Genomic DNA, 13768 nt, shown 5'->3' on the forward strand with positions numbered 1-13768 from the left:
GATAAATTAATACAATACGCTTTTAATTTGTTGTAGACAAACAGTTAATGAAGTATTACGTAATAAAAAGAATTCAAGATTTAGGCCAATCATGTATTAAGAATAGTTTGCTTTATATTTTTGTATCACTTTCCTGATAGTCATTTATTTTCAAGTATTGTTAAATACTTGATACAGAATGCCTTTAATGTGAATATCGTGTATGGAGCAAATGCGGCTTACTGTATAAAACATTGCAATAAACCGGCAGTTTTTGCGTCGTTTGAAGAGGAAGCTCGAGGCATTATAGCAAATTGTTTATGTTTGCTAGTAAAAAATAATAGAGTTGAAAGACATCGTAACTTCGCAACTTCTGGAGAAACAACAAAATTACGATAGTTCCATAGCCTTTTCATATTCAACTACGGGACAAAGACGTGGACTTTGAGGAAAGCTGATCGAGTTTATAAAGATATTTTGTGATGTTGTGCTGAAGGAACAAACTGGAAATTCGTCGGACTGCTCTCAAAATCAAGCTTTCTACTATCTGCCTACGCTGATTACTGCATTTTTCCAGTTAAATAGGAAAAAAGCATAGAGTTAACCTCGGACTGAATAAGTTATAGGTAACGTCTTAAAGGTCGTAGTGACATCAGTTTGTCGCACCAAATCTGCTCAGCACTTGTCACTGTACCTCATAATGTACTCCATGATACCAAAGAGAGGTACAGGAGACGCATCGTAATAAAAACGAAAATATGTCCGTGTCCAGGGGATCACAGCCCTCAGCAATGAAAATAACAGTGTGAGGACGAGGATTATAAAGCTCTTTATTTAAAAAATAGTTGAGTAGGCCGAAATTAAAGTAAATATATTACGTACAAATAAAATTGTCTCAACGATTCTGTCAAGTTCTATTACTGAATTTTGTTAGTATTAAATATAATTGTGAGCGATACTTTATAAAATGAATGACAAGATGCTTATTGTATATATCTTATTTTAAATTCATGAAAAAGCTGTCTTCGTATCCCGTAATTTAAATTTTTCTTCCGCCATAAGACGCAGAGTAGGTAACGACATTAGACTTGACTGCAAGGTTTATGAGAAAATTTATTTTAACAACGTTCAAAATGTTTTCAGAAAAAGATTAGCATATCTAAGAAAAATGGAAAAATATTACGCTAACATAAAGTTTGTTTACAGCAATGCACGCCGAAATTGTAAAAGTTAAATCTATTTATAGTTTATGAATTTATTTCAATAGTAACGATGTTGCTTAAAATTTTAAAATAGGTTTTTTGCTTATAATAAATATGCTGGTCACAATGAGATCGGGTATGGTTAAGAGCAAAAAACAAAAACACAAAAAAGACACATAGCGGTTACGCATTTTCGTCATCATCATAATTTCAGCCATATGCCGTGCACTCCTGACCATAGGTAAGACTTATTAATTTTCATAGATTTTGATAGATAGTAACAATCAAAAGTAACTATAATTTTCTTCGAATAAAGTAAACTGATTTAAGAAACAGTCTATTTCAGTCATCAAATATATAGATTTATCAAGAAAGATATTTAAGATACCAGAGCTTACGTTTTGATCGTGAACAAATTCCAGGATAAACAGGATTGGTAAAAAAATTAACTAAACTTGATCATAATTGGGTGAAAAACGCGCCTTCACTCGCCCTATTGCTACAGCTATTGTGCATATCATACAAACGTGATTAAACGTGCATGACTGGATAGACTAGTAAATTATCTAATTTGTAAAAACAATTTAATAAAATTACTTAGATCTCCACTTTAGAGAAAAAATTTTAAACTTTTTAAACTTTAGAGAAAAGATTTTACACTATCGATGTTAGTACTATATCGTGAAGTATGAATGTTAAGTAATGTGGAGTATACCATATTTATATTTAAGATAATCCTGTTTGCTATTTATATCTACACTTGTTAGTTTTTCGAATAAAAAATAAACTCTCAAATACATTTATTCATAAATACGTTCCGTGAACAGCTGAATGTGTTTAGACTTTGTTATGATATCTTAAATAAACATCTCAAAATGACTATTATTTGACCTTTGTACTTATTTTCATCACCATACACATACACTCTATTTATTTTCAAATGTATATTTTGAGTATGTACCACAAATTTATTCCTATGTTTATGTGTAAAGAGAAAACAAAGAACAAAAATATTGGCTAGGAGAAATATAAAATAATTTATTTGTTAAATATCATATTTATTAAAATATAAAAGCTGTGTCATGTACTGTGCTTATTTTTAAAAGCCTGCTCTATAACAATATGGCAGTGATTAAAGACTTTGTCCAATATAAGCTTACTTAACATTAACTTGTGGACACAATGCAATATTTTTTTACGTTACTACAAACTTCGACAATTAATTTATTTAAAATCTAGAAACCTTGAAGACTGAATTGAATAATGAAATGGGAAAAGAAGATTACGCGAGAATAATTGAAATGCCTCAATTGAGCGAACAGATGTTCTCTGGGTACATTAAATTATAAGTTTTAAGATTCTTGAGATACTTTCCCTATGCTTTGAAATAATTTTGTATAATGAAAATTGCAAAGAAGTTAAGAATATTTGGTAGCAGCTTTAAGGTAGAAAAGTGAAAATAATGTACAATAGTATTAACATTTAAACTGTAATTATTTGCAGGACGAACAAGTTAACCTAGTAGTTTACCTTGTTTTAGAACTTTATTAAAATAAGTATATAAAGGTAGTTGTCTGTAAATGTAACATAAGGTAATTCTTATATTACATTTACAGATAATTACCAGAGGCTGAGGATTCTCTGCGTATCTTCACCGGTTAAAGCAGAAAGACAGTCAAGGGCGCGAGTGCGACCCGAACATGGAAGAAGGCGCACTGCACCTCTCGCTGGATCGCCCGAAGTAGGGGCAGCGCAGGTTCGCGGTAGAAAGAGAAATAGGGTGAAAACTAGACTTAGGCAAATTATCGGAGATTCTCTTTGAAGACTGACTACGGCTGATTCTCCTCGCCTATAAGTAAAAGTACGTAGTAGTAAAAGACGCACTTGCCAGAATCTTAAATAAAAAGTGTCTTGGCTCAACTAATATACCAATAGAACCTGGTCACAACGGACAAGGATAAAAATGTTAACATTTTAAATATAGAAGTTAAGTCAGTATAGTAATAGCAACATGAGATAAAACAAATTATTTGTTGTTTTGTATAATGTTGGAAAAGCACATTAAAAATAAGTCGCTACCTGCTAAAGGCCTTGCGGTTTAAAACCTTGTGCCGAGACAATTCACCAAAATATTCTGCAGTAGATTTTTTTTAAGGAGGTCTGGTACATTGAACGATAGTATACCAAGGTATTTGCTGAGGGTCACGTGGTTACGTCCTTTGGATTCGTATCGGGAACAGTGTTTAAGTAAGTGTTGAAAGTCTGTACTGTGAAACCGTTACATGAGCAGGCATTATTGTCGATTGTTTTGAAATAGTGCTGGTACCTGCTTGCAGTAGCCAGTAGTATTTACTAGCAGGGTATAATAAATTATGAGATGCAGGGTATAATGAATTAAAGTAAAAGGTAAGAGACGCCGGTGTGCTTTGAGAGTTCGCGAGCTTGCACCTTCCGGACTTTGAGATCGAGAGAGGTTAGTTTAGTGAGTGCTAGAACCTTGAACGCCAGTGTGATCCTGATGGCTAAGTCTCGTTGCTTACTCAACAACCGCCTTATTATCCCTTTTTTTTAAGAGCCACTAGCCTCGTATGCCAGCAGTATATGTCATAATTGGCTTAATGACTTTGATATAGATCGTCCGGTTATTCTCCGGATGTGCTCCCTCATGTAGGTCTACAGAAAAGGCAGAGTCTGTTGAATATGTGTGTGTCTTTCCATCTAAAACATAATAAATGGTCTTTTCTGTAGGTTCTTATACTAATCATCCAGATTGTTAAAATTATGTATAGATTGGTCTGTCAAAATAGTCTGCGAACATCAAATTAATTAAAGATTTCGTTTTTTACCACAAAAACATAAAACTTATTGTTATAATAAAAGTTCCAAAGTTCGAAACAAAAAGTTATATTAAAAATCGGAAGATTAATAAAAATTTTACGAAACGTTTCAGATTTCTCCTGAAAGCCTTTGTAACAAGTTTTCCGAGCAAAATATAAATGGAGAATAAAAAATAATGAGTAAGATGTGTCAGTTATACTTCATAAGCGTTATTCGTTCATAAGGGTCGTTCAAAGGGTAAACGTTACTACATTTAATATGAAAATGAGACAATTGTAAAAGTAGAGAGTTTCTCCTTATTTTAGTATATAATATTTATATATATTATTATATCTTATAGATGAACAATATTAGTAGATTTCAAATGGTGGAATTCCAGATAAAATATTATAATAAAGTTGTTTTTTAATTTAAGTTCGGTATCTCCGACATTAAAAAACCTTTAAAAAAAGATTTATTTTTAATATCGTTTTTTTTTTGTTTTTAAGATGCTCTCAACTTTGGTGTGAATATGAAAAATACGTTAATGTGCTTGTGATAAAATTCATAAATATCTGTCGCCTCTTAAACGAAAGCACACGGTTTTTTAAACATGTTAGTTAGAAACCATATCGTGAAGAAGGCGTTGTTTAATAGTATTTGTTTTGTTTTTAGATTTAATTTAATTTGTTATATTTCAGGCTGTTTATAGGAAATTATATCCACATGGTGCAATAAGCATTCATATTTTTAGTTATGATCATAATCGTGTCATCCGGCAACATCCCTTTCCATGACGTTAGAACTATAAATAAATATATTTTTAAACGTGATTCCGTTATTGATTTAAAGAGTATTTTTTCATTGTTCATTTTATGCTTCCATTTTAAACATGTCTAAAGTTCACTGGCAATAAAAGCTAAATAACAAGAACTTAGTTTCAAAGTTTTCTATGAAGTGTATAGACAAAATATAATAAACAAATATAAATTTTGGATTTTCCTATTGACATCCTTTGAAAGAGTTAAGAAGAGATTATTTGTTTAATAACTGAACAATATAAAAAATAATAGTTTTGTGTAAGCAAAAAGATTAATGGCTTCACGGTCAAGAGGAATTCTCGATATAATTTGTCTGTTTGCCCATCGTAAATGTATATTAAAAACTCTAATGTTGTAAATAACATAAAAACTAATAGCTATATATTGTAAAAAGCGAAGAAGATAACTAAAATGTATTTCATAACGCCTATCAATTTATTGGTAAGAAAGATACTTAAGCCTCCAATGACAGGAGCGTTATAGCGTATAGGTTTAAAGATAAAATCAAAGGGCCGTGATAAAGAATCGTCGAAGTAGGTAAAAGCTGTTCTTTGTGCATCCCCTCTTGCCACTCTATTAAACAAACTGAACGCCTTTCTTCGACTCATTTATTACAGTTACAACTGAATAAAAGCGAAATTTGTTCAATTACACTCATTTTTCACTGTACTTAAATTATCAGGTGAGTTGTCACTAAATTTTAAGGTAAGATGAACGATGCCAATAAAGATGAATAATCAAAATATATCAATAGACTTTAAATTAATTTAGCCTTATATGCTAATAATAACGAATACTACGTATTGTTAACAGATGGGCATAAAACGGATTAAACTTGTGACGCAGCGTTCCTGCACTGACAAACTATTCAACTCCATTGTGAAAGTATTATTTCCATTATGTGTACAATAATAATTTCTATTCTAAAAACTCCCTTGTATTCAAAGTTTAAATTTTAATAAATTTGATTTAGTTTGCTGCAGATCTAAAAATATCATTCTACATGCGTTTTATATCAAATCAAAAAAACCCTTACTTCAACGTTGGGCTCTTAGTAAAAATAATATGGTAAAGAACAATGCAACCTTGTGTTTTGGCCGCACTGACTTAAGGAATAATAAAATAGCTTTGGGTTTATGATCTGAAGAGTTTTCAAAGTAATGAAAGATGTCTACATATCGACTTACTAAGAGACCTACCAGTAATAATAATGACATTATTCTAATTTCTAATACACCCTTCATTGGACGAAGCAAAGTTGTTATTAAAGTTTAAATATTGGCTACTTATGTTTTTCAGTAGTTAAGTTGTATTCAATTACACATACCTCTTAATATATATTTATATCGGTAAACTAAGTCTTCAGTTTAGATTAGCAGCACAAAAGGATAAAATGGCACACTTTTAGTTTAATATAAATAAAATAAATAAAAACAGCAACAACTACATATTTTAATATTTGAAAAAGACCTGTAATGGCAAGAGAAAGTAATTAAAATAACAAAGACACAATTTCAACAACATTTCCTTTTTTACCTTCTTGGCTCTCAATAGAAGTGACCAGACTTGAGATATAGCGACGTAATAAAGTCTTGCTCGCCACAATATATTATGTTTTTTAATTTCGAACCTCTCTTAGGTTAAAAGACAAGACCTGGCTCGATTAACTTGGGCTTTTAACTATTTTCACCTATTCAGATAATTATGTTTATCTCAGGATGTACGTAAATTATTTAATAATATTCATTAAGAGTCAGAAATTTTTTCACATTTTTTGCGAGTAGAAAACACTCGTGCACGCATTTCTTGTATGTGTAGGTGTATATTGTAGAAGTCTCTATTAGTCATTCACTATCGTAATTGTCCCAAACATAATGGCCGCCACTATTTGATTGCCAGCGTCCGAATCATCGTTGGAATTTCAATTGAAACGAGTAAAAGAAAAAGTATTGATATCCGTAGTGGCCAGCAATATAAAGCGTTTTCACTTGAACGCTACATGTTTAAATTCTTAGATATAGTCAACTATTTGAGTATAATCTGAATGGATCATTCTTCTTTCTAATATCGAATATTATTTCAACCACTAATAACATAATTAGGTATACGTATTTAATAATATTTTTAAATTAAATATTCAGGGTTTACTAAATAAATTAGGGATATAACACTTTTTAGTTTTCTAAAAACTGTTTATATGTATATAAATTAACTAAATTGAATGTTTACAGTTTACTGTAATAAAATTTAACCCTATAACATCTGTAAACCAGTAAAAATATCTGTAAAACACTTGTTTTGTGTAATTATGATTTATTTACTATTACTTACTTTCATTAAAAAGGAGTATACTTACAGAACAGATTTTCGACGAGGTATGAAATTTTGCAGGCATTTATCCACACTTCTACTACATTTGTAGCCATTTATTTCTATCAAGAATAAAGTATCAGACACGGCTAAAACTTAGCTGTGTCCAGGGATCAAATCCTATCCCAGAAATTTCACAATTACATTCATTTATACAATGTTAGTCCATTCATGCTAAAAAAGCTAGAAACATAGAAATCATAACGGCAATATCGTTTAATGTGTGATTCATAATTTAATTAGTTATAATTGAAATAAAATTCCACACCTAGTTCGTTAGCGAATGAGTGAACCTTTGTAGTAATGTTGCGTGTTATTTTTGTACTTTACATAGAGAATATACAAAAGAATTTTTTTTAATACACGTTTCTTAAAGTACAAAACATTTTGGATATTTGACTAAGTAGTTTTATTATTTTTTATAATCAGAACATTATCCCCTTTTGATCACTTTGGTTCAAACACACCCTGAACTGAAAAGAGCCTACAGCAGAATCAGTAAGGTTTTTTCTTTGAACTTTATTACGTTGAAGTATACGTACATAAAAGTAAATTTTTCTTTATATTTTGATTTGATTTGTAATGTCGTACAATTACATTTTAAGTTAATATTTAATGAGTTACATAACTTAATTTGACATAAATTCATGTCTACGTGCTTTTTGACTTTATATTTATTAACAGAAAAACTTATTGTAAAAATACTAAAAGGTAATGTTAAGCTGTAGTGTGCGAATGTTAAAGTTTTGTTTTATTTGTATGTGGCGAACCGTGGCGCGTTCTTTGGTCTGACATAAAAGTATTCAATAAAAAGTATTATTAACTTTAAGTATTAACCTACCCAGCTTGACATTTGCAATTTTAGCCAGCTTAAATAAAATCTTTGAAGTTCTTGCATCCTTGAAGTTAGGAGACGGAGTTTGCGGAATATAACTAGAGAACTCTAATCAGCAAATAATTTTAAAAAGTGTATTAAACCTGAAATTCTTAAATATGAAATTCACTTTTCTCTCAATCCTTGCATCGCTATTTCATGATGAAAAATGATCCTAAAGATTCCTCGATGTTAAAATAACAAACTTCAGTCTTGCGCCTTTAATATTTTCATGGAAACAACTGGAAACTTGCCAAGCTTATAAGGATTCTGTTTGAAGTAAAATTTAAGCCTTTATGAGGTCCAACTTGTTAACTAATTAATTATCGAGTTTGAGTTTCTTTCGTTTTATTTATACATTATGACTAAGACATTTTCTCACTTGTCATCGAGGACGATATTTTTAGCCGCTTTAAAATGCCGCTTTTCAAGATACTTATATTACAGTGAAAATGTTAAAAAAGGTATTAGATTTTAACGGTCGCATAGCAGGTATGATTTTTACTATTAATGAAACAAAATTAATTTCTGAAAACCCCTATGTATTGTAGTTCGTACATGCGGTCGACCACTCCACAGAGCTAATTTCTGTTTTAATATAAGTAATTAGTTATCTCATTACCATCGTGATTTTTTCACAATTCTACTTATGAATGTGTGTATAACACAATAACACATAAATGGTTGTAAAGGTATTTAAAAATATTATTAATATATTTGGTGAAGGCTTTACAGTTGTCTTCATTATCCAGTCAAACATTGGCCAAGTTTTTGAGACACTACAATGTAAATACACTACAATACAAATGTTAAATTATTAAGATGCGATAAATAAAAAATATGTTGTGTATTTTTTATTTATGTATAAATAAAAAATACATATCCAAAATTTATACACATGATCACTGATCAGTGGAGGTGTTTTAAGCATTTATATTTCAGTAAGAGACGGAGCGACAATCTACAGTTCAAAATAAAAATTGCTACGGTGCAGTATGTACCGCCGTTAACTTTGATGGCCGATAATCCTCTATCTCGCCGCACACGATCCTAAGGCGCAGTACCTCAGTTTCGAAAGGATAAATAACAGTAACGCAGTGAACATGAGAAATATAGCTTTAACGCTGGTCGTATTGATTGATTATTGACCGATCGATTATAAAACTGATCTATTTTATTTAGATAACTTTTACAAAAAAAACTTATTACTTTGATAAGCTAAATTTAAGATACCTCTAAATTAAATACTAATTTTTCTGCAGTTTAGGAAAGAAAAAAATCTTATTTATTATGAGATCATATATAATGAATGTATAAAATAAAAAAAATAAAAGTGTTTTATTATGTGCTTCTCGGATTCTAATGCTGGTTCATGATGATGGGAATTACGACTCATGTACATTTTAAATTGTGACACTAATATAATAATGATATTAATAATTCTCACAGAGAGTCCACTACAACTATTGGGCTTTTCATTAAATTATATAATAAGCCAACAAGACATTTATTGTTAGATCAAAGTTAATAAAATTAGTTTGTCTAACATTAGAGAGAGTAATTTTCCAATAAACATTTATTAATTGACATTTAAGTGTATCAAAATAGATAGCTTTTCATTATGAAGATATTCAAATAACAAAATGTTCAACAAGTAATTTATTTTTTATAATTCTAGTTTAGTATCGTTTCGCTTAACACAAGGAATATTTAAAAAAGGATAAATTAATACAATGCAATGTATCCAGTGTACTTTTTTTTTAAAGAAATAGAAGTTAAGGATACCACCAAAAATTTTAAATTTAATTCGAAAATTATACATCAAAATTCTTTTTACCATTTGCTTTTGATTTCTTCTGTGTTCATGTAATTATTACATGTACGTAAAAGTAATTTAACATTAAGTTGTTTCTCATTTTAATTATCTCTTTGTGAGAGAAATCGGTAATGTTTCATAATAAAAAAGAACGAGGAATGCTTCGTTAACGTATTGTTATTTGTTTGATTGACTAATTGAAAATTTGGTCTATTGGTAAAAATTTACTAGATTACAAAATACTATGAAATTTGTTCTCGGTCTAAGTACCTTAGTACTTTAAGATTAAAGTCTATGACCAATGAGTGTAGCCAGTGATGACTTACGATAGTGAGTGTGGTCTCTCACTCTGGGCCTCATTGGCAATCCCACAGTTGTTCAACGAGCCATAAAGTCGGCTATTAGCTGTAGAGATCGACATATTGAAAAAGTTATGTGCAATAACTGATCAAAATATTTTAATTAGAGAGAATTATCAGACAAAAGCGTCTACTTTATCTACAAAAAAATGAGCGGTATCTAAATGAAAATCTGGCCAAATTAGAGTAGCTTGGATATCACGGATAATCAATATGTGCATATATTATCACGCTGGTATTGCAAGCAGCTTATTAAGGTTATGAATCGAAATGGTTCCGCTATTGCGTTATAAAACTACGGTGTAATATTTATCTATACCTTATAGTTACCTGCACTATCATATAGAATAACTGAAAATAAAATGTGACGATAAATTTACTCTTTTTTCATGATAGAGTAATTATCAGCATTAAATGTTGAAATATTTAATAATTATGGTATAATATTCTAATAGCACACAAATCTCTTGAGATAGATTGCTAACCGTATACCAGAGCTTCTCATCCGCAGCCGGTTACTTGGATGTCCGAAGAAATTGTACCACGCCCTCCTCCAACAAAAACATTGCATGGATAGCAAATTCGAGAATAACCTCACTTAAGGCCTGAGCTCGGCGGCACACGGAATAGTGCGGCATAGCCATTCCGTTGCCCCGGCAAGGTTTATCTCATGAAGGTTTTCCCCACGAGATTTAACGAAGAACCTTATAGAAAGATCCTCAAAAACAATACTCTACAGGATTCCTTCACAAGGCATACACATAGAAGGGCAATTTTGTAGTTAGTGTTAATGTTGCCGTAATAAAATTATTGATACTTAGGTTATTAAAGACCAAATCGAAGGCAAAAAAATTTGACCAATCACATTTCAGACGGCCTGGTAGATTTAGTCTAGCAACAATGACGACACATTTCGCTCACCATGCAAAATCATAAATCGCTTGAAAAAGAATCCAAAAGCAGTGATCACTAGAATTAACGATTTCGGATCGAGTGGTTGAGTTAGTGACCGATTATTAAGATGGTTTTATTTTAAGTTGAATAAAAATATTAACAATAATTTTAGCAAATAAAATTTTCTTTTTGTCGCCTCACCGCACCCAATTTAATTAGTAAATGGCTTTCATTTTTCATTACAATCGACATTCGCCATATTATTCCCAGTGCGGAGCACAGGTAAAATATTTATGACAAGTAGTTCAGAGTAGGGTTTTATTATAATGAATAAAACCAGAACTTCTAAAGAGCTATTATTTTTAACCGAAATAATTATAAAAAAGCAAAGATTCAAATATCAGTTCCTCATTATTACCGTCTGACTTTGGAACGAACTCAAAGAAATGAAATTATCTTTTTACATTTTCAATTTCTTTTACAGACGACACATTTTGCCCAACGTAAAAATTCACATTTTCCTATATCATGTTCGTTTACGATAACGAAAGAATTACACGAATATTGGGTCATATATCTAACTAACTTAGATGAAGACAAGGGGACATGTAACGTTCGAGCCCATGGGGAATTCGGAGCCGGGAGATATTTTATGTTGAGTCTTGGATGTAATCACTTGTTTTATGCAATTCGCCCGAGGACGTGCTGTAAAATCTCAATTTTTTTATTACAAATCTCGCATAGATATCAATCTCGAAAAAACATTTCAACAGCTTAATATAGTATCAAAATTAATTTGTAGTAACTCAGGATGAAAATTAAATCATATTAATCTCTTCGGAGTACATTTGTACGTGCCAATTTAATCTAAATCTTCTTATGAACATGAAAAAGTAAATAATATGTTTATGATTACTAAATTAAATTAAAAAAATAACTTGTTGGATTTAAAAACTAGTATGTTTATGTTACCGCCAATATTTCTAAAGATACTGTAAATAAAATGTAAACAATTCTTCATTTTCTCCAGAAGTTGAGAAGTTCTTTACTTCGTTTCTACTTTAGACTGATACCGAGTAAAAGTTAGTAAATATACTTTATGTTCACCTTTGTTCTTTATTTTTAGATGTATAAATAACTTTTACTTTTACAAAAATGTTTGAATCGAATTTAAAAGTTTTAATAGTAGTTTATTGATGTCTTCCTTGCTTTCAAGAGTTTTTTTAAGGAAAAAAATAAATGAATTTTCCAAAAATCGTATATGCAAAAACATGTACAAACAGGCTAGTATATGCTGCACAATAATAATTAAATATTAAGCAAAATACGTAAGTAGCTTTATGAACGTAACCTGAATAATCGATATAAATGTTTTAACTTAATCCTCTAGTTACGAGAACAACAAGCTAGATAAGGATATATTTGCCTGAATCTCATTCATCGATCTAAAGAATGAAAGTCTAACTTCGCCAACTACACATATATTGAGATACGCCACGCCCTTAGGCTCGACTTTGTTGTCGGCTGTGTTGAAAATAGAAGAACGCATTTATAAATATACATTTATAAAGTATCAATATGATATGTAATGAGAAATTGTTTGGTACAATTATGAAAATTATAGCACGAAAACCATAAAATTATTTAAACACTAAAATTAAAATGGCTGGTTATTTTTTGAGCTGTTACCTAGTAAATAAATTAAAAATTATCCTCGAAAGACGCAAAGATTTAGATCAAAAAGCAAAGTGATGATTAATCGTTAGTTTATTTATATTACGCTCTACTCATTCAATTATCTACCAAGAGACTTGTTAAAAAGTAACATAGACCAACAGGTGAGTGTCAGAAGACTGTTTATGTATTATTTAAATAAAATAATTTTATTGATTAGTAGAAGTCCTCAGTGAATATTTAAATATTTAATCTCCAATACGACTGAATCCACGATTCGTATTTATTCTTTTGCGTAATGAGGTTATTCTCCGAATATTTATTCATTTTTTAAGTTAATCTTATTCTTATTGATTAAAAAAAAACCTTTTTTAACTGATTGTAGTATTGACTAATGATTTATTCATGAGTATTTTATAACATAACAATTAGAAGCTACGAAATCATTCTACCAGCGTCGTAATTTCAACTATTCATAATAAGCAGGAGAATTAGAATGAAGTTTGTATAATAATAAAATCAATAAAATCAATCGTATATAAAGTAATTGTATTATGTACAACAATACATTGTATCTGGATTTCTGGTTGTGAAATTCAAGTCCAAGAATTTAATCAATATTGATCGACTAGACAGTCAAAAATTTAATTACTGTGTTATTGTTAAATTGGTAAAGGTTTTCCAAAACATTTATTCTTTGAAAAACAAGTTATATGGAAAGATATCAATCTTTAAAAGTCAAATACCTAATAAGGTCTTCAGGCAGCCTAGTCAATATTATCTTTAACTTACAAATAACGAGCTACTTTGTTACAAAAGTTTGTTGATCAGCACAATTTCTCGAATTATTTGTATGGAACAAAAGATTCTCCTGTAATAAATGTACTCAAAGGAGTTTATACTGTGATTTGAGGAATCGGCCAATGCTTTTACTCGATGGTTAATGATATATTTTGTTATTT

Source organism: Battus philenor, unplaced genomic scaffold (assembly GCF_028537555.1).
Source record: "Battus philenor isolate CCGP_79_NKW_IND1 unplaced genomic scaffold, ilBatPhil1.0.hap1 SCAF_6, whole genome shotgun sequence".
NCBI lineage: Eukaryota > Metazoa > Arthropoda > Insecta > Lepidoptera > Papilionidae > Battus > Battus philenor.